The 24,811-nt window shown below is 47.5% G+C and overlaps 1 long non-coding RNA gene across 1 annotated transcript; it reads left to right on the forward strand.

Annotated features, from left to right (window-relative positions):
- Nucleotides 1–262: 262 nt before the first annotated feature.
- LOC132344120 (uncharacterized) lies at nt 263–21,359 on the forward strand. Its single transcript, XR_009493234.1, has 3 exons — nt 263–5,663; nt 5,960–16,435; nt 18,548–21,359. It is a non-coding gene; the product is annotated as an uncharacterized lncRNA (long non-coding RNA).
- The last annotated feature ends 3,452 nt before the right edge of the window (nt 21,360–24,811 follow it).

The raw sequence follows: 24,811 nt of genomic DNA on the forward strand, positions 1-24,811 counted from the left end.
TTTTTTTATTGGAGTATAATTGCTTTACAGTGTTGTATTAGTTTCTGCTGTACAACGATATGAATCCGCTATAAGTATACATTTATCCCCTCCCTCTTGAGCCTCCCTCCCAACTTCCCTTCATCACACCACTCTAGGTCATTATAGAGCACCAAGCTGAGCTCCCTGTGCTATACGGCAGCTTCCCACTAGCTATCGATTTTCCACATGGTAATGTATATATGTCAATGCTACTTTCTCAATTCGTCCCACCCTCTCCTTCCCCCAAATCCTGTGTCCACAGGTCCGAAGAACAGTTGTATTTTTTTAATTAACTCATGCGAAGAGTTGACTCATTGGAAAAGACTCTGACGCTGGGAGGGATTGGGGGCAGGAGGAGAAGGGGACGACAGAGGATGAGATGGCTGGATGGCATCACTGACTCGACGGATGTGAGTCTGAGTGAACTCCGGGAGTTGGTGATGGACAGGGAGGCCTGGTGTGCTGCGATCCATGGGGTCGCAAAGAGTCGGACACGACCGAGCGACTGAACTGAACTGAAGATAGAAGTTTTTGTAGTTATTCTTGAAGGTGTGCCTCTAACTGCAAGTAACAGATAATGTAACCATGTCTTTTAAAGCTCATTTTTAATAAACTTATTATGAAAATTTGTAAATATACCGAAAGAAGAGCATATAGTATGATGATATACTCTCTTTCCAGATTACTAATTACCCATATGTTTTCCACATTTGCTTCACTGGTCCTTCTTTTTTTTGTCTTTTCTCTTTTTCTCTTTGCTGAATTGTCTCAAGGAAAATCCCAAACCTCACGTCATTTCACACTTTGGTATCTGAGTATGCATCGCTAAAATGCATGAATATTATTTCCTAACATAGGCACAACCCTGTTAAGATCTTTAACAGGGGTTAAGATCTTAACCCTGTTAAGATTTTTAAGCAGGACAAGAAGAAGTTACTTTAGAGATATCATAAATAGTGTGTGGATATTAAGCTTGAGATAACATTTCCAGTGACTGCAAATACAAACTCAAAAATATGTGGGCAGAAGCAAGTTCTGGAAGATGGAGTGAGATCACTCAAAAGGGGGGCTCAAGTGATGACAAAGACAGGTAATGATGAAGAGTCTGGATAATGAGTCCAAAAGGGCAAGATTCTAAATACGTATAAATACACCTATAATTTTAAATAGGCATATAATGAAACCAATAAATTAAATTTTATAACTAGAATTTTGACTATTCCACTTGCATCATTATAAGTGTACATATTCAACCCAGCCAAGAAAAGAAAAACACACCCGGGTGCACACACACACAGAAGACTTTTGTAACTTGCTCGTTGGGAAATGGGGTATTGCCTCATATTTGGAGTTGCATATATGGTGTCCTCAACCCACTGCCTGCCAGCCCTGCCAAGACTACTCTTCCTAAGGAAAGGATTCCTACTAGCCGCTACTACACTCCAAGCACAGTGCCAAGCCCTGAATACATTGCCTGGAGAATCCCAGGGACGGGAGAGCCTGGTGGGCTGCTGTCTATGTGGTCGCACAGAGTCGGACACGACTGAAGCGACTTAGCAGCAGCAGCAGCCCTCCAAGGGCATCCTGCCAGCCCTGTGTTTTCACTGGGAAGAAAACTGAAGCTTCAAGAAAGTGAGTTATTCTCCAAGGAGAAAAAGACGGAACACAGGCGTAGGTCTGACTTAGTTCTTTCTACACCGCTACCTCATAAATTCTTTCTTCTCTCCCTTTCTCTAAGTAACCACTTTAGATCTGAGTTGAACCATGTGGCAATATCAAGATTTCCATTTTATACTCAATGAAGGAAAACTGGGAGGCTGAGAGAAGGGTTCCCTGCCTGCGTGATTCACAGTATAGCCATCACTCCATTTTGTCATCCCTGAAATTGTTTCCGACTATAATAGTTGGTGGATAAACAATAGATGACACCACCAAATGAGCTTGTGAATTCCGCTAAGACAACAAAACCTGTCACGGCATTTGCAGAAAGGCTTGGCTTGTGGGTGACCAGATGCTCACAAGTATTTATCATTGTCTCTCTGAGCTCTCCTTGCTTTTTGCCCATTTAATAAGACATCTTCCCAACCAGAGCATCCTTACCTGGCACCACTTCTCAAATGTGGGGTGATCCCCAGCAAGTCATTTAACCTTTCTCCACTGAAGTTTATTATTAAAAGGCGATATTGGAGGACCATGGCTGAAACAGCCAAATAACATTAACCAATTAAGGTGAAAAGCACCATACAAATGCTGTAGGGGCTAGGACTTAACTAGTCACATATGGTTTCATGTAAAACACTCCAGTACATCAGCTAACAGTAAAAGCATGCGGGAGTGAAATAGACTGGCTGGAAATGAACTGCAAATTGATAAACATTTAGTTGCTAATGCCCTGTTTATTATTTTTACTAGGATAAAAATTAACTTGCCCGGCCTTGGCCAGAAAACAGACTGAACTCTACCATCTGCGTATTGGAAACGGTATTTCTTTAGCCTCGGGTTTCATCCAGGTTACCGCTGCCAGCTCCCATTTTATTTGTCAATAGGCCCTGACTGTCCAGACAACAGAAATGGGGGAGGCTTCTGGGAAGCACAGTCAACGGAGCCAAAAGGGTGACTCTCTGGGGAAGCTTAGGACGTAGGGCCGCCCCACCACCATCCTTGGCGTCTCGCATTTCCCAAGAAAGAGGTTGCCACATGGCCCAGGAAACTGCCTTCCTCCAGCGAGGCCAGCGCGGGCTGGAAGGCGGGGTCTAAGCGCAGACAACACAGCTCAGTTAGGCGCGGGCGCGGACGCGCGCCGGGGTGGGGTGGGAGGGCGCATGCGGGGGGGCGGGGGCGGGCGCGCGCGCCGGGGGGCGGGGAGGGGTCAGAGGATGCAGGCGGGGCGGGGGCGAGCCCGAGTCAGCTCCGCGGACGCCGGCCCGGCCACGTGACCGCGCCCGCTGCGGCCCCAGCTGCAGATGCCGTCCCCTCCCCCGGGCACTTTTCCATCAGGCTGTGAGCAGCTGGATCAATTTACTCAAGCTCCAGCGCCTAGCACCAGCACGGGCTGAATTATTACTCGTGGAAATCCCCTCTGTTTCAGGAAATCAGGTAGCTTTCAAACTCCCAACAATGAATGGCCCTTTGGGTCCAGGGAGAATAGCAAAAAATATAAAACCAAAAAAAAAAAAAGACTAGGCTACAGGTTTCCAAACAGGCTGTTTGGTTTCTAGTAAATTAGAGAGTGGGCGGTTGAGGTACCAAGTAATGTTATGCTGGGGAGTGTGGTCTTCTTTGACGTCACCAAAATGTTTCTCCACTGACCGCCCCCCCACCCCGCCCCCAGCCGCCTTTCCCTGCTTTTCCCTCCTCGGCCCGTTTGCACCCTGGTCTTTTTCCTCCCTCCTCCTTCCCTCTTGCTGTCACGGAGACAGATGACATAGGGAAGCTCTGGAAAATCGCTCAGAGTTGTGCAACGGAGCTCGCAGGCTCAGAAAATTCCCATATTTTCAAAAACAAAGGCCATGAGGTTGGAGGGGCGGCGGGGTGGGGATGGGTATAGATCTTCAGCCACTGTCTCAGCCGGCCAAAAATCCATGCGACTCAGGCCAGGAGGGGAGAGGCTGCTAAAAAAACCAGCAGCCGCCACCACTGGCTGTACGTTCCTCCCATCCTCTCTCCTGATTAGCAGTTCTGTCTGAGGGAACATTCTTCCTGTGGCAAAGAACACATTCTTGCCTCCAGTCGGCTTGAAATAGAATCCTGGAGAGCATGCACCCGCCGCCCTGCTGCTGCATCCGGGGGAGGGGGAGGCAGCCCCCTCTGCTGTGCACTGATTTCTCCAGCACCCTCGCCCCCCCGCACCTCTCCCCACCCAGTTGTTTTTCCTATCCTCACGCAAGGGAGCGACAGCTGCCCCCATGTTGACATTGAACGATCTCGAATGAGCGTTCCACGGCTACATATGTAAGCATTTGTAGCCTGACCCTGCTATCTTTTTATTTCCCCTTTAAGTTGATTTTGGGGCCCAGTTGTTTCAACAAGGACCGCTGTGGTCACTCCACGGCAGGGTCCCGCCCACAGTCACATGATGAGTGTTGGTGGGGCCGGCAATTCTCTGTGTGGCTAGTAATTGTCATGTAGCTCAGCGAGACTGCTTGGTTTCTACAACATTGTAAATCAACTGTACTTCCATTTTAAAAACATAAAATGAAAAAAACGTAGATTCTGATGCAAAAAAAAAAGACTACTTAAGTTTCTAAAGTCACCTGACTCGTATTCTTTACCTAGGCAGCTCTTGAAAAGCAGACATCTGTGTCCAGATGTCACATTAGGGAGTATGGTTCCAGGCAAGGTAGGCTAAGGAGCAGCCCAGGGTACACGTGGGCCTGGTTTTTTCCATCAGTCTCTGGTGGCTCCTCCCTCCTCCCTCATCCTTTCTCTGATCTAGACAGCAAGAACCTCAGAGGACCTTGGAACAGGGAGCGCTTTCTAAATCAGAGCCTCCAGATGCTCTTTGCAGGCACTGAGTTCCCCTGAAAAGTCTACTGGCATTGAAAAAATACGCTCATACAAAAATGGAGGTCACGTGCATCTATTCAGAAATTAGACGTGGAACCAGAAAGACTAAAGAATTCATCGTATGTATTTGCAGAGGGTGGGGTGGTGCAAGGGAGTGTCATAAGTGGGTTGGGTGACACTTCTTCAGCAAGGGCACAGACCACGATCTCTGCTAGCATAAGTGTTGGGAGGACCAACGAATGAGCAAGGGGATGAACGTAAGAAATGAGCCTGGAACACAAAGAAAGCACAAAGGAGCCCAAAGTTTCTGGGAGGTAAGGCCGATGGGCTGGGGCATGTCTGCCAGACATTGGTTTGAAGGAGAACAGACTTGTAAAGTGTAAACGCAGGGATTTCCCTGCCTTCCAGTGGTTAAGACTCCACCCTTCCAATGCAGTGGGCACAGGTTTGATCCCTGGTCAGGGAACTAAGATCCCTCATGCCACACGGCACGGCCAAAAAAATTTAAAAATAAAGTTTTTTTTTAAAAGTGTAAACACAAAACGGAGTCTGACATAATGACAAGTGACAGTAACATTAGATGACACAACACATCCTATATACCAGATATTGCAAGTGTCTTACCTGGCACCACTGGCTTAGTCTCTGTAGCACCCTCCAGAGGTGGAAACTCACTGGAGGACCTGTCAGCTCTTTGGGGCACCAAGGAAGAGATTCCTGTACCTGAAAGATTTAGGAGGACTGGAAGCAGATCCAGTCAATACAGAGCAACCCATGTGTATCTTTAAAGTCTGTCCAACCTGCCTGCCTAGTTTTGCCTCCACTGTAGCTTCTGCCTCCACCGGCCATCGCTGAGAGAGGGTCCCTGCTCCCCTGCTGACTCACGGAGCAGAGATCCCTCAGAAAGGAATGAGTTCTGGTCTCCAGGCAGCCAAAGCCAGCCTCCCTGCCTCCACTCTACTGCTCCTTCCTTCTCTCAGAAACGCCAGGCCTTCCACAGATGCATCTGAGACTCACTGATGCTTCCTCCGGGAACACCCCTTCAACACCCCTTCATCAAGGCCCTGACTTTTCTGGGTGACCTCTGGGCCCTGATGGAAGCACCCTCCCACCTCCTGGGACCTTTAGGGACCCAGGTAAGCAGAAGTGATGGCAAGAGCCCTCTCCTCGGGGGCCTCGGGAGACCTTTCACCTTTGCGAGAGGAACAAGAAACAGGTTTCATCCAGTTGAACTGATCATGCCTAGAAGTTCTTGTTTATGACTTAGAAACAGGCTCTCCATTCAAGTCGTCACAAGGATCCTTTACCTCACATTTCCGCTCAGAAAACACACCTTCTTTATTTGGGGCCACTTCAGGGGAAGTCTCCTTTGTTCATGGTCTGCACACTGCCCTACTAATCGCTTCTCTTTTCTTCCAAACATGCCATATAGTCCTGGTACCAGAGAGACAGCCCTGTGTACGTGTGTGCTCAGTCGCTTCAGTCGTGTCCGACCCTTGGTGACCTCATGGACTGTAGCCTGCCAGGCTCCTCTGTCCATGGGATTCTCCAGGCAAGGATACTGGAGTGGGTCGCCATGCCCTCCTCCAGAAAGCAGCCCTGAGACGGCATAATTTGAAATCTCATCATTTCAGGTAAAATGTTTCCCTGAGGGAAGGGGGTTGGAGGAGGAACTTAAACCATCTGCTTCCTTCTGGTCACCCAGACAAGAAAGGTGACTTTCACTCTGACTTTCCATCTCCTCCAGCATCCTAGAACCCACCACCACCCACCCCCAGCCAAAGGCTAGGATGCCTGTCACCCACCCGTTGACATTCCATTAAAAATTGGGACTAACAACAGGTTCTGGAACACTGCGTCATAACTCAGCAGGTGTGGGATCAACCTGGACAAAAGGACAGAACGCTCAGCCACTGCCAGGTGGTTAAGCAAGGGCTTTGCAGAGCTGTTTGGCTGACAGCACACAGACCGATCTGTGCTCATGTAATGGGGCAAAGATGAAGCAGGTGCCCTAGTGTCCTCCTGACACGGCAAGTTGCCAGCCTCTGCTAAATACACACACCCACACACACAAACACACACTCATGACCTCCAGTGTCCCTGAAAAGATGGCACATCTCACCATCAGTGCAGGCTCCCCGCAGCCAGACACGCATGCATGCACGCTACATTGTTTTAGTCGCGTCCGAGTCTTTGCGATCCTGTGGACCGTAACCTGCCAGGCTCCTCTGTCTGTGGGATTCTCCAGGCAAGAATACTGGAGTGGGTTGCTGTGCCCTCTGCCGGGGGATCTTCCCGACCCAGGGATTGAACCCGCATGTCATGTCTCCTGAATTAGCAGGCAGGCTCTTTACCACTCGCTCCACCTAGGAAGCCCCACAGCCAGAGATGCCTGGCTCCAATTCCAGCAAGCGGTACTCACTCCTGAGCCTCAAGCTCCTCTTCTGTAAAGTGAAGCTAGTAATACCTCCTTGAGGGGCTGAGCCCATGCATATAAAACTTCAGACTCAGAGTAAGCACTTCATAACTTGAATCCAGAACAATCCCAGATTGTCAGCAGCAGCAGTTTTCACATTGGCTTGGTGCTAAAGACAATAATATAGCCACTGCGGACAAAGCAGTTTTTATGAACCAGGTGTGTTCCATGCATTATCTCATCTCGACTCACACTAGGCCTGCGAGTTGGGTAGATATTGGGATCCTCATTTTACAAATAAGGATTCTGAGGCTTAGAGAAGTTAAGACGCTTGCCCAGAGTCACACAGTCAGCGGTAAAGAGATAGCTAACACCGAGGTAATCCGCGCTTCAGTGCCAGCCCTGAAGCATGCTCCCTTCACAGGGCTGTGCCGCCTCTTGATGCAGTTAGCACAAGCCGAGCTCTGCTCTCTTTAAAAGACAATACAGAGTGCCAAGTGATTACGCAGAGGGCTGCAGCCTTGCACGTGTGTGTGTGTGCATGTGTGCGTGCACGTGCCCTTGGCCAAGGGCCACACTTTTAGCCCGCATACTGGTCTGCCAAAAGCCCATGTTCAAATCCCACCTATTGAAAAGCTCATCTCCGCTTTGGCAGGACAGGCCCTGAAAAAATGTCGGAAATAAACAAGGGCCATTCAAAAGAACTGAACTGCATTCAAATGGGAAATTCCTTCACAGGAATAAAACTTCAGAAACCAAACAACCAAAGCCCTCAGAAAACATCGGTAATGATCCATTAATTTTAAGTCATTAGAAACGGAGAGCAAGAAGTAAATCCAGTTTCTGCATGGGTATCCTCACCCCTTCTCTGAGGGAAGTGCTCACAAGCCTGAAAGGGTTGGCTTGAATAGAGAGGTCACCTCCTGGGGAGCCAGTGGGTGAAATACACTGGAAATGTGCCTGAGGGACAAGCATTTTTTAACACACAGGCTCACAATGATGAAAAGCACCCTTCTGGGGACTTCCCTCCTGGTCCAGTGGTTGAGACGCTGAGCTTCCAGTACAGGGGGCACAGGTTCGATCCCTGGTGGGGGAACTAAGATCCCACATGCCTTGAGTTGAGCCAAAATACTTTTTAAAATAAATAAATTTTATTTTTTTAAAAGCACTCTTCTGCTCTTTATCCCTCCACACCCGCTTCAGTTTCTCAAATATGGAGACTCCTTTTGAGCTTTTCCTTCTTGGCAATGCCACACTTGTTAGGAAACCAGTATCCTGGAAACCGAAGTGGCCTTGGATGTTGTTCTCTGCTGTGGCAGACCAAACTTTCCTTGCTGAATCAGACCCCATAATATATCAACTCTGAGTCACACATCAGCAGAGGAGCCACTATTAGGAAGAGAGAGAGTGCCGTGATATTTATCAGTGACTAAATCGGAGCAAATAACGAGTGTTGCCTAATCACAGGGCATGTTCACATACATGACCTTCCTACGAAGTAAGGTCATAGCTTTGCAGCTCTCAGGATGGTTTCTAACTGTCAATATTTATAGAACCAGGCACTTACCAACACACGCCAGGAGAGCTGGATGTCTCCAAGGATGAGTCATGCCAAATGAAGTCTTCTATCTCGGGGTCACTGCTCCATCCTCACTGACTAGTCATGGGATTATTGAAAAGCACATGCAGGATTGCGGGCCCTGTTCAGTTCTCTGGAAGAACCGACATTTATGAAATTGAAGCCTAGGAGGAGAGGATGTGGGTTTAAAAGTATATTCTGTGCTCAGTTGTTCAGGCACGTCTGACTCTTTGAGACCCCATGGACCGTAGCCCACCAGGATTCTGTCCACGGGATTCTCCAGGCAAGAATGCTGGAGTGAGTTGACATGCCCTCCTCCAGGGGATCTTCCCGACCTAGAGATCAAACCTGCATTTCCTGCTTTGGAGGCAGATTCTTTACCACTGAGCCACTGGGGAAGCCCTAAAAACGTAAAGGGCTATCTTTTTTTTTTTTTTTAATCTGCTAGCTAATAAATATAGCTCTGGGTCTAGGGGGAAGTGGCAGAGAGATGGCACCAAGACCCAAGTCAGCCTCCGCTTGCAGCAAGATACGTGATAAGTAGCCTGAGTGGTGTCAAAGCCATGGCTGGAAAAGTCACCTGCATCACGCAAGACACACACCAAGGAAGGTGGTGCCACTTGGCTTCGAGGGAGACTGGCCACAGTCTTGGGTATTTGGGGGTTCTTTAAGGTTATTTATTTATTCATCTTTGCTGCTGTGTGCAGGCTTTCTCTAGTTGCAGTGAGCAAGGGCTGCTCTTGGTTTTGGTTTGCAGGCTTCTCATTGAGGCAGCTTCTCCTGTTGCAGAGCGCAGAGTCTGGAGCACCAGCTCAGTGGTTGTCAGAAGTTGTGGTGCACAGGCTTAGTTGCCCTGCAGCCTGTGGGATCCTTCCAGACCAGGGATCAAACCCAGGTCCCCTGCATCTTAACCACTGGACCACCAATCCCCAGCTTGGATATTTGAGTAAGCAAAGTAGACCTGTGTGCTCAACCAGTCCAGATAGAAACCCTTGGCTCCATTCAAGCAATGGCAGATCATTTCTTTGGGTTTTGAAAGCTTAGTTGTTCATGAATCACTCATTTAAAATGCCAGTAACCTCTGGGACTTCCCTGGAAGTCCAGTGGTTAAGACTTCACCTTTCAACGCAGAGGGTAAGGGTTCAGTTTCCTGGTCAGGGAGCTAAGATCCTATATCCCTCTCAGCCAAAAAAAAAAAACCAAAATGTAAAAGAGAAACAATATTGTAACAACAATAAAGACTTTAAAAAAGACATCAAAAAAATCTGAAATATAGATAACCTCCGGAGTTGCCTCTTGTTTATCAAGTAGGGGGATTATGCTCGGTGAGAAGCAGGAAGCAAGAAAAAGAGGGCAAGGATGGAGGGCAAGCCAAGGAAGGAGGGCACTGCAGGAGGAAGTGGGGTGGGGAGAGCCCAGGACATGCAGGACATGACTATTCTGGAAGATGTTCATTTGTCTGTACACAGAAAAGAAAAGCAGCTTCAACCTAAATGTCCGTCGACAGAGGAATGGATAAAGATGTGGTATGTGTATACAATGGAATATTACCCAGCCGTAAAAAGAATGAAATAATGCCATTTGCAGCAACATGGATGGATCTAAAGAATGTCACACTGAGTCATACTAAGTCAGACCGAGAGGGAGAAGTATTGTGTGGAATCCCTTATTTGTGGAAATGATACAAATGGACTTAAAAAAGAGAGAGAGACCCACAGACTTAGAAAGCAAACTTATGGTTGCCGGCAGGGAATGGCTACGTAGGGAGTTTGGGAAGGTCATGTACACACTGCTGTATTCAAAATGAATAATCAACAAGGACATACTGTATAGCACATGGAAGTCTACCCATAGTATGTGCCAGCCTGGATGGGAAGGGGGTTGGGGGAGAATGGATACATGTATGTGTATGGCTGAGTCCCTTTGCTGTTCACCTGAGACTGCCACAACATTGCTAATCAGCTATACCCCAATACAAAATAACAAGTTTAAAGTTTGAAAAAAAAAAAAGAAAGGAAGCTTCTTTCACATCAACGTTAAATGAAGAAATTGGCACCACGCTTCAGAAACACCATGATCAGTTCAAGTGACCATGTTGCAAACTTCACCCCCAACATGCACACAGAAGCTGATTGCAACCACAGGGGCGGTAACATCTCTGCCAAAGTCCACTGGGGACCCAGCACTACGCAACTTGGGACAGGTTGGTCAACACTGAGCTCCTGGAATTCCAGTTCCCTTTAAAATCGATGAGCTAAGCTAGGATTGCCCAAGAGACCCATGAGGGCACAGGACTATTACTGAGTTGTGTGGTGCAAAATGTCTTTGACTGAAAAGTGGTGGACACCGTGGAAGAACCAGAAGTATCAAGACTTATATCCCAGGCACATTTGCAAATGGACTTAGTTTCTTAATAGACTAGGTCTGAAGGCTCAGAGATGTTGCCAGCGATCACAAGATTATTGCATGATGACAAGAGCTCCTGATTCCTGGAGACAAGGAGGTCACAGCCCCACGACCACTGGCCAGGGCCATAAACCAAAGGACATTTCTCCTGTAGCGGTTGCGTGGAGATACAACATTGGCATCATCATAGTCAAAAAGCACAACAAGGGATGTACTTCATGGTCCTGAGAAAGGTTTGCTTGTGGCCCTTTCCAGCCACCATGTATCATAAAACTGGGGCTGGCAAGCACCCTGGGGAAGGCCCTGCCAGCTGAACGCTCACAATGTGTCCACAACAGCTGTGAACCCTTTCCTGGGCCTTCCTCCGATGCACACACACATTCAGGCTGGCCATGCACATATGCATACATGCACCAAGTAAGGATGGTGGAGAGAGAGGTAGCCAGGAAAAAAAAAATGCACTTCTGCAAATACACATGGAAAAAACTTTTTGGATGAGTGCTTAAAGGGAGTTAACCCAGCAAAGATGACTTATTTACCTGCTTTATCCTTTGTGGCTTGGAATGAGGATATGATGGCTAGAGCTAAAGCAGCCATTTTGGACCATGAGGTGGTCTTTGCAATGGATGCCAAATTCTAAGAATAGAAAGAAAGGAACATGGAATACTGATGAATGTAGAACCACTAAAGCAGTCCTAGGCTATCTACTGCTAGACTTCTTTGATAGGAGACTGAAGTAAACTTCTTTATTGTGTAAAAAACAAAAAGACAAAAGTGCTTCTGATTCTATTTGCATTCTACTACAGGGCTTCTGGAGGATGCCAGTCCTTTTGCTGGGGAACCCTCTGTTTCATTTTCCCCTGTGTTTCCTCTTTCTGTTGGAGGTAGAGGGAAGGAGAGGCAGAGGAGAGAGGGGTTTGGGAGGAGAAAATGTAGAGAGAGGATGGGCCCCTAGCTGTTCCTCTTTCCCTGTATCTGTTTCTCTGCTTTGTCTCCAGACCTCCTAGAACACCTTGCATGTGGTCCCGTGCTCGGTGAATGTGTTGAAAGCTTGTACCAGTTTGCTGGGGCTGCCAGAACAAAGAACCACAGCCTGGTAGCTTAACCAGGAAACATGTATGTTCTCCCAGGGCTGGATGCTGGAAGTCCACGATCGAGGAGTCAGCAAGGTTGGTTCCTTCTGGAGGCCATGAAGGAAGGATCTGTGCCAGGCCTCTCTCCTGGGCTTGTAGACGGCTGTATTCTGTGTCTTCACACCGTCTTTTTGCTGTGTGTGTCTGGGTCTAAATCTCTTCTTTTTTAAAAAAATTTTATTTCTTTTTGGCTGTCAGGTCTCAGTTTCAGTGCATGGGCTCTTCGGGGTCCTCCCTAGCTGTGGCACGTGGGCTTCGTTGCCCTGCAGCACGTGGGATCATACTTTCCCGATCAGGAACTGAACCTGCACCCCCTGCAGTAGAAGGCAGTCTTAACCACTAGACCACCAGGTTATTGTGGCTGTTCAGTCACTCAGTCGTGTCCAGCTCTTTGCAATCCCATGGACTGCAGCACACCAGGCTTCCTTGTCCTTCACTGTCTCCCGGAGTTTGCTCAAACTCATGTCCGTTGAGTCAGTGATGCCATCCAACCACTAGGGGAATCCCTTAATCTCTTCTTCGTATGCAGACACCAACCAGATTGAATCAGAGCCTCATTTTTAACTGAAAGCAGCCTCATTTTAACTTAATCCCCTCTTTAAAGACCCTGAATCCAAATACAGCCACATTCTGAGGTTCCAAAAGTTAGAATTTCCACAAAAGTGAGGCCAGAAAGGAAGTTAGCAAACACACAGAGCTGCTACCATGGGCTTGGAGCCATGCCATACAGCAGGGACCAAAGATAAGAAGATACAGTCTCATTGTGGCTGAATGACTAAATGACAGTCCTAGCGAGTGAGTCAGTGGATGGATCAATGATGAATGAATGGGATGAACAAACATCAAAACTGCTGCTGGAGCCCAGAGAGCTGATTAGACATAACCATACTGAGTCCAGAAGCATAGCTGAGTCCAGAGCCAGCAGCCCACTCCCACCTCCATCTACAAAGGGGTCTCAGAGATCGTTAGAGAAGCAAAGTGGCAAAGGGGCTTCTATTCCCTGTCCAGGGGAGTCTGACCAGCTCTTGGCTAAAACTAAACAGGGTCAGTGTGCTCAGAGATGCTTGCAGATGAAAACCAGACTTTTCTTCATACTTAGCCTACTGCTCCGGGGGAGACCTGGGGAGACACTCCTGCTATGATTCCAATGGCCCCAGGGCCACAAATCAGATGGAAAGCCCCCAGGAGCAGCATCTCAGGTTAGCCAGGGCGGGAAGGAGGACCACCTGCCCACCAGCTGCCATGCAGTGACAGGTGGGGTACCATCCCTGGGATGTTGACACCCGTGAAATGAGAGTGAAAGTCTCCATACCCTCAACTCCATCCCCTGCAAATACTCTCTGAGGCCAGAACTGAGACCAGGAGCCAGGAGGTCAATGGAGAGGAACAGAAAGGCAAGATTCCTGTCCCAGTCATTATTAACATGTGTTTCTCCTGACTGCAAGCACACCGGCCACGTCACACAATTATTATTGTCTGCACTGTGGCTGTGTACTTAATCAGTCTTCAGAGAGATTTCTAAACAGGTCTTTTTGTGGCCTAGCAGAGGTCAGAGTTCCCAGGACCATCAGTCAGAGCCTGCAGGGGGCAGGCCAGCTGTCCATCATCCGCTCGAGGCCGCTGCAAGCAGACTTTGAACCGGTTCCTGTGACCTGTCTGTCAGGCTCCCCATGAACCCTGGTCATCAGTCAGTTCCTGAATTACAGCACACAGCAGTCCTCCCCTGCTCGGATGATTCCCTTTTATTGTGTTCCAATACATTCTCCCTCTGGCCCCAATGGGATCGCCTCTGAGTGGCCTGTCCTTCAATTTTTACTACCGAATCTGTGGCTCAGAAGCCTTGGGTTGGTATTTCCTCTGCCCTCGGAGGGATTTTTATGGGGTTTTTATTTGGTTTCATTTTTGCCATGCTTCTCAGAACGTTTCCTTTGTTCTTCTCACTCTGCTCTGAGCCTCCAAGGCCGTCCCCTCAGAAGATCACACACAGCTGTGGCCTCAAACATGTATCCCCCCCAAAAAAAGGTGGTTGAGGAAACCCCCATCTTTTATGGATTTTCAAGCAGTAAAATGATGGTTTCTGAGGGTTCAAAAGGCACCTCCTCCCCTTGGCCAGGCCACTCACTGCAGCCCCCACAAGCAGAGGTGAGGCGGCCCAGGACCCCCGCCTACAGTGCCCAGGGTTAGTGGATCTACTGTTTGTCTACCTAGGATGGGCGCCCCCTTCTTTGAAAAATACTGCCACCCCTGAACTGATCATAGCAACCAAATGTGGGCAGCCTCCTGCTCAAAGATCCACCCCCGACCACAGAGATGGAACTGGGAACTATCATCTGACCCCTGCAAAGGCCATCAGGTGGAACTTTTGAACTCTCGGCCCCCTCTCTAGCAGTGAAGCTGGGAGGCGCGATAAGCAGAAGCTACTGTTGTGTACATTCCCTGTCATGTAGAGAAAGCTTATCAAAGAGATTGAAATCCATATTGGGGTAGAAGATGAGACCAAGATTGAGAAAGAGATGAGAGTGCCTGGCAGGGTCAGGTCCCATTTCAGGCATTCTTAGAGTCCCTTTTTGAAGCCCTGAGTGATCTGGGTCGAATTTCTCTTTCGTGTGGCTAATAATAGCTTCCCCATGAAACTCACCAGGGAGTGGACGCTGGCCATCCTGCCCAAGCAAGACCAGCTGTCCTCAGCTTCGGCCATGGGAACAGGAGGGAAAGGAGAGGAGGAGAAGGGACCATCATCCAAGGTTGTTTAGGACACTGAAATACAGAACCCCTGTCACAACTCTGGGAGGATTTCCACGTCTTTGTCAAGTCAGTACTTTCAGGATTGGACGCTCTCAGGCAGAGGTCATTATCTGGATAGTCAGTGTTTCTTACAACAGGATTCAGTGATGGTGGTGATGGCGGGTAAGCAGCACACAGAGCATGGAGGTGATTATGACTCTGCTCATGGGAAGGGAGCAGCGGGGCCCCTGGGTATTACTGATGGACAGATGGACTCCATGCAAACTAGTTCAACACGTCTGATACCTGCCAAAGCCGAGCGCCTCAGAGCCCAAATGTTCTTCCAGATATGACCCCCAAATCAAGGAAACCCCCTAGATGGCCAAGGATCTAGAGAGGCTTCTGCTCCCCAGCTCACTGTGTCTCTCTCAGCTGGAAGCACAGGCAGGCCTCAAGTCAGAAGGGCTTACCCAACAAGGAGGGAGGCAGAGAGTTCAGCTAATCCCCTGACCCATCCCAAAGGGTGGGAGGAAAGCCAGCAACCACAGGGGTCAGCGCCTCCATTCTGACTCCAAAGATTCTAGCTAAAGCGGCCCAGGGCCCCTGGCACCACCCTAAAAAACGGATCCAATCTTGAGTCAGAGAGGAAGCCGACAGTCACTGAATCACCCGTCCACTTCCTTCTACCCACAGCCGCTGGGCCAAGACCAGCAGCCGCTTCCAAGGGGCAGCTCGGTGACCAGTGCTCGGAAAAGCTGAGGCTCTGCAGAAGGGCTAGCAGGACCGAACCACCAAGACCCACTTCCCCGAGGTGCCCCACCCCCTGCATTTTCCAAAGTAAAGCTTCACGTCTTGTGACAGCCCCGTTCCTGTCCTGTGCTGCCCTTGGCTGGGTTATTTTTCACTTCCCTGTTCAGAACACAGCCACACTTTCCAAATGCCATGAATCATCACCACGAAGCAACGGCCATTCAGCCAGGCAGGAAACCACGGAGGAGCAGACCTAGGAGGAACAGCAATCCTGCAGCTGACTCTGGTGCGGCTGGGCATCCTGAGGCCACCATAGAGACTGGATGGAGCTGCCACTCTCGGGACCCATTCTCCTCCATCGTCTGCCACGGCTGTCCTCCACTCTCTGATCCACCCTTGCACTGAGTTCCAGGCAGCATTTCTGACTTTGTTCTTACGGCTTTCTTGGTTGTGTTGGCTAACGTGAAGCTGTCATCTTCCAGTCCTGGGAGGGAGAGAAATGGGCAGATCCATTCAAGACCCAGGAAGCTGGGACTTCCCTGGTGGTCCAGTAGTTAAGAATCCACCCTCCAGTGCAGGGGACCCGGATTCAATCCCTGGTCTGGAAACAGGGATCCCACATGCTGCAGGGCAACTAAGCCTGCGCGCTGCAACTGACAAAGTCCTTGGGCTCAAACAAAGTGGCTGAGCAGCCTGCAAGCAGTACTGCAAGAATGTTACAAAGGTCATCCCTGTCATCCAAGCCTCTTGATGACCGAAACCATGTGGCCTTCCAGATGCCATTCAGTAAGCACCCGAAAGTAGTCACCAGGGAGCCTATGAATAAATCAATCAACGAAAGAGTCTCGTCCTCAAAGAGCTTCAAACTGTCCTGTGCTAGGCAACTGGCTCCTCTGAATAGTAAGTCTGCTTTTGTGCCAGAGCTGGGTTCTTGTGTAATAAGGAGAACCTAATTTGAAGTCATTATTTTTGCCTCTGTTCAATCACAGACAATGCCATTTGCAAGTAAAGCAATCTTAGGACTTCCCTGGAGATCGTTCTGAGCTTCCACTGTAGGGAGTGCAGGTTCGGTCCCTGGTCAGGGAACTAACATCCAGAGTGCCGAGAGGCATGGCCAAAAAAAATGTAAAACAACCGAGGAAGTGCAAGTCAATATGACAATATTGTGTCAGTTTTAACCTATCAGATTGACTACAACCTTAAATATTAACAGTGGCCAGAGAGTGAGAAACGAGCACTGCCCTATACTGTTGGTGGATGTGGAGTGTTACACATTTTCTGGAGGCAGTTTGATCCTGTGTATTACGATTATTAATGAGTAACATTGACTCCTTCATTTCAAGACTAGACATTTAGCCTCAGCTGAACAATCAGGAAAATACACAAAAATGTAAGTACAAAGAAAGTCACACCACTGTGTGGTAAATAAATACAAAACAAAGCCAAAAAAAACCAGGAAACAACCTAGATGTGATTGAGCCAGTGAATTATACCACACTGAATAAACTACTAATGCTATGTAATTGTTGGGACCTCCCAACGGGAGACTGACACTAAGATGCTAAGACTCCATGCTCCCAAAGCCGGGAGCCTGGATTCAGTCCCTGGTCAGGGAACTAGATCCCACATGCCACAGCTGAAAGAGTCCGTGTGCCGCAACTAAGACCAGCAAAGCCAAATAAATAAATATTTATTTAAAAAAATAAAAAATAAATAAAAGTACGATGCAACTTTGGTGCTGGAAATGTACATGCAAAGCCATAGAAGAATATTCGCATGGATCATCAGTCTTGTCTGACTCTGTGTGACCCTATGGACTCCCCAGCCTCCTCTGTCATAGGATAGGCAAGAATACCGGAGTGGGTTGCCATGCCCTCCTCCAGGGGATCTTCCTGACCCAGGGATCAAACCCAGGTCTCTGCCTGGGTCTCTTAAGTTTACCTGCATTGGCAGGCAGGTTCTTTGCCACTAGCACCACCTGGGAAGCCCCTAATAATAATAATATTTGCCTGGATGATTTTGATAGAGGTAGGAGACAGAATATGTGCAGCCCATCTATGGACTTGTTGATGGCGTGTAGGCCTAAAAGAGACACTTGAAAGATTTATCAAGTTGTTAGCACTGCTCATCTCTGTGGAGGTGGATTTCAAGGTGATTTTTACCTTCTCCATACTTTCTGTACTTCTTAAAATTGTTGATAAGAAACACGAAGCATTTGTATCATCAGAGAAAATTATATATCTGTTTTCATTTTAAAACTGAAAGTAAGACAAAAGTAAGTAAGCCCAAAAGTAAGCCTGTGTCCCTGACAGGCTGTATCTGGCCAAGATAAACTTCGTGTCCTCTTTCTGGTAGAAGGTAGACTGTGGACCATTCTGCCAGGAGGCTTTGGGCTCTGAATTGTTTCTCTTAAGTTCTGAAGAGTTGAATTGGGTCCCCCGTGTTACTTTTTTTCTTTTTGGCCATGCCATGCAGTATGAGGGATCTGAGTTCCCCACCAGGGATCGAACCATGCCCTCTGCAGTGGAAGCACAGAGTCCCAACCACTGACCACCAGAGAAGTCCTACATCTAGGTATTTTTAACCAAGAGATCATGTATTAATATTTTTCTAAAATGGGATTATAGAACTTTCATGTATTTCCAAAGCGACCCATTGCAGATCAAAAAGTAAGAGCCAGTGAATGGTGGGGAGGGGGTGGCTGGAAGAACCAGTGAACTAGAACATGGGTTGTAAACTAGCTTTACAAAAAGTAAATATTTTGACTCAGCAGACTGTATGATCTCTGTCCCAGCTACTCAACTCTGCCCTTGTACTATGAAACTAATCACAGATTATCTACCAACAAATGGGTGAAGGTGAGTTCCAATAAAACTTTATTGACAAACACAGGCTGTGGGACAGATTTGGCCCAGGCAGTAGGGTACCAACACCATGCCTACCCAGCCCCACCCCCACCCCACCCCTCTCCCAACAGAAGCCAAGTAGTCAATGACCTTTCCTTTATTTCAGATTCTGCTTCTGGTCAGGAACCAAATGATTCCTGCAGTGGGATCCTGCTCTTCAACAGAGACCACCAAGGAAGTTGGGAAACACATAAAAGGAATTTGCTTCACTTTTTCATTGAACAACAAGTCCTTTGAATTCCTAATTGGAAACTTTCACACATGAATTGAGGTGGTTGCAACTCATTTCCTGCAGTCCTGCTCCCCTCCTTCATTTGGAGCAAAATAATTGTTGATGTGTGGGGCGTGACCTTTGACCTCTGATGGCTGCCTGCAATCTACTTTCCTAGCTCATTTGCATAAAGGGCGTTAGAAACCCTCTGGCACCTTCTTCTCTTCTCACATAAAATTCTGACTTCCTTGATCTACTAGGGAGTAAAACAAGATCTCAAGACAAAACAAGCCCAGGCGGGAACCGGAGATTCCCCATCTCCTCCTGTCTTGGCCAAAAAAAAACACAAAACTCTTCAACTCAAATCAACATCTCCCTTGCGGTGCTAAGTGGGGCCCTTCGAGGACCACTGCCCAGAGGACAGAGTCTGGATGCAGGACATCCCTGCTCTTGTACAAAAGATGAGATTTACTGACAGCGAGAGACATTTTCTCTATTGGAGCCTCACCCAAGATGGGTCATTCCCCTGCCCCACAGACCCTCGCCCCTTGACTTCTGAGAAGGCAGAGATGGAGAGAGAGCCAGGTCTAAGAAGCCTGCTTCTGCCCTGATTAGGGAGGAAGGGAAGGGCAGAGTTCAAGATGAAAAGGACAGCAGACAGCACCTCCCCTCCCCCGACATCACATAGCCTCTTCTAAATCTGGTAGCAAAAGGCCTGAGTAATTTAGTCCTAATAGCAACAGGCAGGTAACATATATGTTTTTCCATCTGTGTGCCAAATATCCTTTGGGAATGCTTGTTTAGAGGTGAGGATGTGCTTCTGGGTTATTCTAGACTGTTTTCACACTTCGTTAGGACACACAGGAACAGCTCTAAGGAACTCAAGAGGTGAAGAAGTCTCCTTAGAAGAGAAGAACAAAGGCAGTCAGAGACCTGATGAAATGCCAAGGATGAGCCAGTGCTGAGTCTAGGGCTCTGGCTTCCCATCTGGTGTCCTGATGGCTGTCTGTGCCTCCATCAAGCTGTGGTCTGCTGAAAACCCAATTTCCCAACATCTCAAGTGGCTTCCAGGAGATTCAGAGGTGCCCTTTTTCTTCCTTTTTCTCTTATATCCGGATATGCTTCCTAGCCTTCCATGGAAAATCCCTGAGTCGGCCACTTCCTGTTTTTGTTTTGTTCTCTAACCAACCCCCCTTTTGGCCTTTTGGCCTTTGTCTTGATCTTCATCTCAAACTAAGAATCTCCAGCTCCAAGCAGTTCCCTGGCAACTAATGTTTTCTATCTCAGCCCTGCTCGCTCCCTGTAGGTGCTTCTATAAATCCTCACTCTTACTGGTCCTCACCCAAAAAGGGGATGCTAAAAAGATTCAGAGATCTGTTTGGGGAGATGCTTGCCCAATATAAATGCAAACTGTACTAACAATTGTTTTTTAGTTCCCATACACTTTTATTTGGGGTGAGGCGCATCCTTTCCCTTTGTTTGGACAGCTACACAAGGAGCTGGGAGGGTGCCCTTGGTGATGGGCTGTGCTTTTTCCTTCTTTCCACTGTTTTGTCCCCTTCCTCCGGGCCCTGCATTCCTGGCATATTTGGAGAGAGTAGGAGCTGGCCTGAAGCCACTTTTCTAAGTATCTTCTCAACTCTGCAGTCCAGTTTCCAAGGCAGTCTCTTTGTTTATTCTTTGTGTCCCACTTCTGGGCAAGTACCAGATGCTACCAGATACAACTCCAGCCGTGGACAGCATGCCCTGGCCAATGGCTCCAGTTCAGGCTGGCTGGAAACTCCCGGCCACCAGCTCCAGAGGGGGAACGTGTGAAACAGTCAAAGGGTGTGTGAACCATGCGCCAGTCTTGGGGGGAGTTTCCCCAAACACATCTAACACATACAAAGAAAAAAGGAAGAAAGAACCAAACAGTAAACCACTACTGCCTTCACGAATTTTCTGTGGGAGCAGGTGTCCACTGTAGCCTCATGAAAGGCTCTGGGCTGAGATATCTCCCTGGGTGACCTTTGCTAACAAAGTGACAGTCTCTGTGTGCTCCCTGGGGATGCTGTAAGAGGCTGTACTAGTGTTGAGAGCCAGGTGGTGCCAGTTGAAAAGAACCATCCAGTTGGAATGTAACATGGTAACACCTGGTTCCATCACTGTCTGTCAAGCCCAGCTAGGTCCACCTTAAATCTTACCTCGAGGAAAGGTCCACCCAATTCATATCACAGGAAATCTGAAGTTTACTCTCTTCTCCAAATTGTTTTCAATTTCCCAGGAGGGAAAGAGACTGATTCATTCTGTTAATAAGCAAAGGTCTTATTTTTCCACCTTTGGTCATATAGACGTCAAAGGAAAAAGAAAGAAAGAAAAGCTTCATGTTCAATCAAAAAACTGTTCCAGCATTTTAAAAAAGTCAAGTGGAGATAAAACAGATGATTTTTCAGGAAAAAAAAAAAAGTAACCGTGTCTCCCAAACCATAAAACCATAAGTTATCTAATGTTTAACTCCCTCAACAAAAACCTTGTGGAATTGTTTTTTTTTTTAATAGTTTAAAACATAGACTGTGCAGGAACAACAGCTTAGATGATTTCAGGTTTCTTATAGCTTTAGATGAATCAACCACTGGACAAAGAAAACCAAGCATGCTGAGAGAATGAATGTGAGTCAATTCAGAGTTCTGATAGCACATCCATATTCATAGCAGAATTATTCTTATTAGCCAAGGAGTAGAAGCAACTCATGGAGAAGGGTGTGGCAACCCACTCCAGAATTCTCGCCTGGAGAATCCCATGAACAGAGGAGCCTGGAGGGCTACAGTCCTTAGGGTCACAAAGAGTAGGACAGGACTGAAGCGACTTAGCACGCACACACGCAGAAGCAACCCAAGTGTCCATCAGTAGGTGAAAAGATAAAAGGCCTGTGGCATGTCCACACAATGGAATATTATTCAACCTTTAAAACAAGGAAAGTTCTGACGCAGCCTACAACATGGGTGAATTCTGAGGACATTACGTAGATGAGGGCTTCCCTGTGACTCAGATGGTATAGAATCTTGCTGTAGTGCAGGAGACCTGAGTTCAATCCCTGGGTCGGGAAAGATCCCCTGGAGAAGGGAATGGCAACTCACTCCAGTATTCTTGCCTGGAGAATTCCACAGACAGAGGAACTTGGTGGGCTACAGACAATCAGGTCACAGAGAGTCAGCAAGATACAACAAAGCAAATAAACAACTTAGCAAATAAACAACAATAACAAATGCTGCATGAGCTAAACAGAACAGTACTGTTTAGAAAAAGTCAACAGAAGAACAAGTACTGTCCTCGAGTTCCCTGCTGCTGCTGCCGCTAAGTCGCTGCAGTCATGTCCAACTCTGTGCGACCCCATAGATGGCAGCCCACTAGGCTCCCCCGTCCCTGGGATTCTCCAGGCAAGAACACTGGAGTGGGTTGCCATTTCCTTCTCCAATGCATGAAAGTGAAAAGTGAAAGGGAAGTCGCTCAGTTGTGTCCGACTCTTCACGATCTCATGGACTGCAGCCCACCAGGCTCCTCCGTCCATGGGACTTTCCAGGCAAGAGTACTGGAGTGGGGTGCCATTGCCTTCTCTGATACGTGTGTATATACATATATATATAAAGCTGGATCACTTTGCTGAACAACAGAAATTAATACACTATTGTAAATCAACTATATTTCAATTTAAAAAGTCAGCAAACCCACCAAAAAAAGAGAAATGGCTAAGATGGTAAATTTATGTTATGTATATTTTGCCACAACCTAAGCATGTGAAAGTTGCTCAGTCATGTCCGACTCTGCAACCCCATAGACCTGCCAGGCTTCACTGTCCATGGGAATTCCCAGGCAAGAATACTAAAGTAGGTTGCCATTCCCTCCTCCAGAGGATCTTCCCAACCCAGGGATTGAACCCAGATCTCCTGCCTCAGAGGCAGGTTTTTTGCCATCTGAGCCACAACTTAAGCATACTTTTCATTAAATTTTTTTTAAATTCACAATTCTGAATAAAGATTATTGACAGACTAAATCTGCCCCCTCCATATACACATACTAACCAGCTCTTCTCTGAGAACCTCATTGATTGTGCCTTTATTTTGGAGCCCATATAGAGTCATGAATCCACACACCCATGTTTCTGCTTCAGAACTGAGCAGGAGATACCACATATCCATGAGGCAGAAAAAGAGCAGCTCTTTGACTGATGTAAAAACCAAGGGTCGTGGAGGTTCCATAGCTTGCTTGAGGTTACACAGCTCATAGGGTCTGACCCCGATTAAAACTCCTGGTGACATATCTCCAGATAACAGTGTTGAATAAACAAGAGACAAAACTGACATTGGTCTGTGGAGAGATGGGAGCATGCCAGGACTGAGTTTCTAAAATGGGTTCTGAAACCAGTGCCATGGCAGACAAAAACAATCCAGGAGGACTTGGCATTCATTTGTTTAAAGCATGTTCACAGAGCCCCTCCATGGCTGTGCTCCCTTCTGGCTCATCATCCCAAATCCTGATCCCTCCCATGCCCTGGGGTTGCAAGATGCAGGCATTCCAGGAGCAATCCCAAAACAGGGTGAAAAGTGCACAGACAGCAGAAGTTGTGAGCGTGGGTGGAGCAGGGAGGGAAGCCCCAGTGCCCCCACGCTCAGAGAGGCAGTGCATCCAGCTGAGTTCTGGGCAGGTAGGTGGGGTCTGGAGCCGGGGAGAAAGCATTTCTCTGCTTTCCCTTTTTTTTCAGTTAAAGTGTGGTTGATTAACAATACTGTATTAGTTTCAAGCATACAACATAGTGATTCAATATTTTTACAGATTATACTCCATTTAAAGTTGTTGTTCAATCGCTCAGTCGTGTCCAACTCTTTGCGATGCCGTGGACTGCAACACACCAGGCTTCTCTGTCCTTCACCATCTCCATTTGAAGTTATTACAAATTGATGGCTATATTTCCCCGTGCTGTACATTATATCCTTGATGCTTATTTAATACATACTAATTTGTAAATCTTAATCCTTTACCCCTTTTTGTCCCGCCCATCTTCTCTCTCCCCACTGGTAACCACTAGCTCGTTCTCTATATCTGGGAATCTGTTTCTGTTTTATTCATTCGTTTTATTTTTTAGATTCCACATATAAGTGATAAAATAGAGTATTTATCTTTCTCTAACCTATTTCTCCAAGCATAATATTCTCTGGATCCCCCACATTGCCACAGATGGTGGTATTTCCTTCTTTTTCATGGTTGTGTAATATTCCATTGTGTATCTCTACCATGTCTTCTTAATCCACTTGTCTGTTGATGGGTACTTAATTGCTCACATGTCTTTCCCACTGTAAATAATGCTGCTATGAACACTGAAGTCCGTGTATCTTTTCCAATCTTTTTCTTTTCAGATATATCCCCTGTGGTAGAATTGCTGGATCATATGGTAGTTCTATTTTTTTAGTTTTTTGAGCTCCATCCATACAGTTCTTCACAGTAGCTACAGCAATTTACATTCACATCAGCCGCCCACAAGGGTTCCCATTTCTCCTGCTCCTTGACAACATTTGTTATTTGCAGTCTTTTTTGATGATAGCCCTTCTGACAGGTGTGAGGTAATATCTCACCGTGGTTTGATTTGCATTTCCCTGACGATTAGCAATGTTGAATCAGCTTGCCTTTGTAGCAAAAGCCCTCAAGTGAGCCTTGGGAGCAATCTTGGGGCTACATGCTTTCACTCTGGGGTCTTAAATGTGATGTTTCCCTGATGATCGTCAAGTTTGTCTCTCCAGCCTCAACCTCACCCCCAGAGCTTCAGACTCAGACACCCCCATTCCTCACTTGAGTAAATGAGTCTCCTCTTCAGGGAAAAGCAGACCCGTCATCATGGACCGGTTTCCTCCCCTTCATGCCTGATGTCACCTAGGGTGGCTCCAGCAGCTTCAGCAGCTTCTGCCTATGCACCCCATCACCTCTCCCCTGGAGCATAGGCGGACCCTCCTAACCACCCTCCCCCACACCCGTGTCCACATTCCCCACACGGAAGCCTGGGGTGATGGGCACAGCTGTGAATTCATGCCATCAAAATCGTCCATGATGTGAGCAAGGGGGCACCCACTGAATCCACTCTCCAAAGGGCTGCTTCCCTTCAGAGCATGGCCCTGTGTCAGCATACGCTGT

Source organism: Bos taurus, chromosome 28, assembly GCF_002263795.3.
Source record: "Bos taurus isolate L1 Dominette 01449 registration number 42190680 breed Hereford chromosome 28, ARS-UCD2.0, whole genome shotgun sequence".
In the NCBI taxonomy this organism is placed as follows: Eukaryota; Metazoa; Chordata; class Mammalia; order Artiodactyla; family Bovidae; genus Bos; species Bos taurus.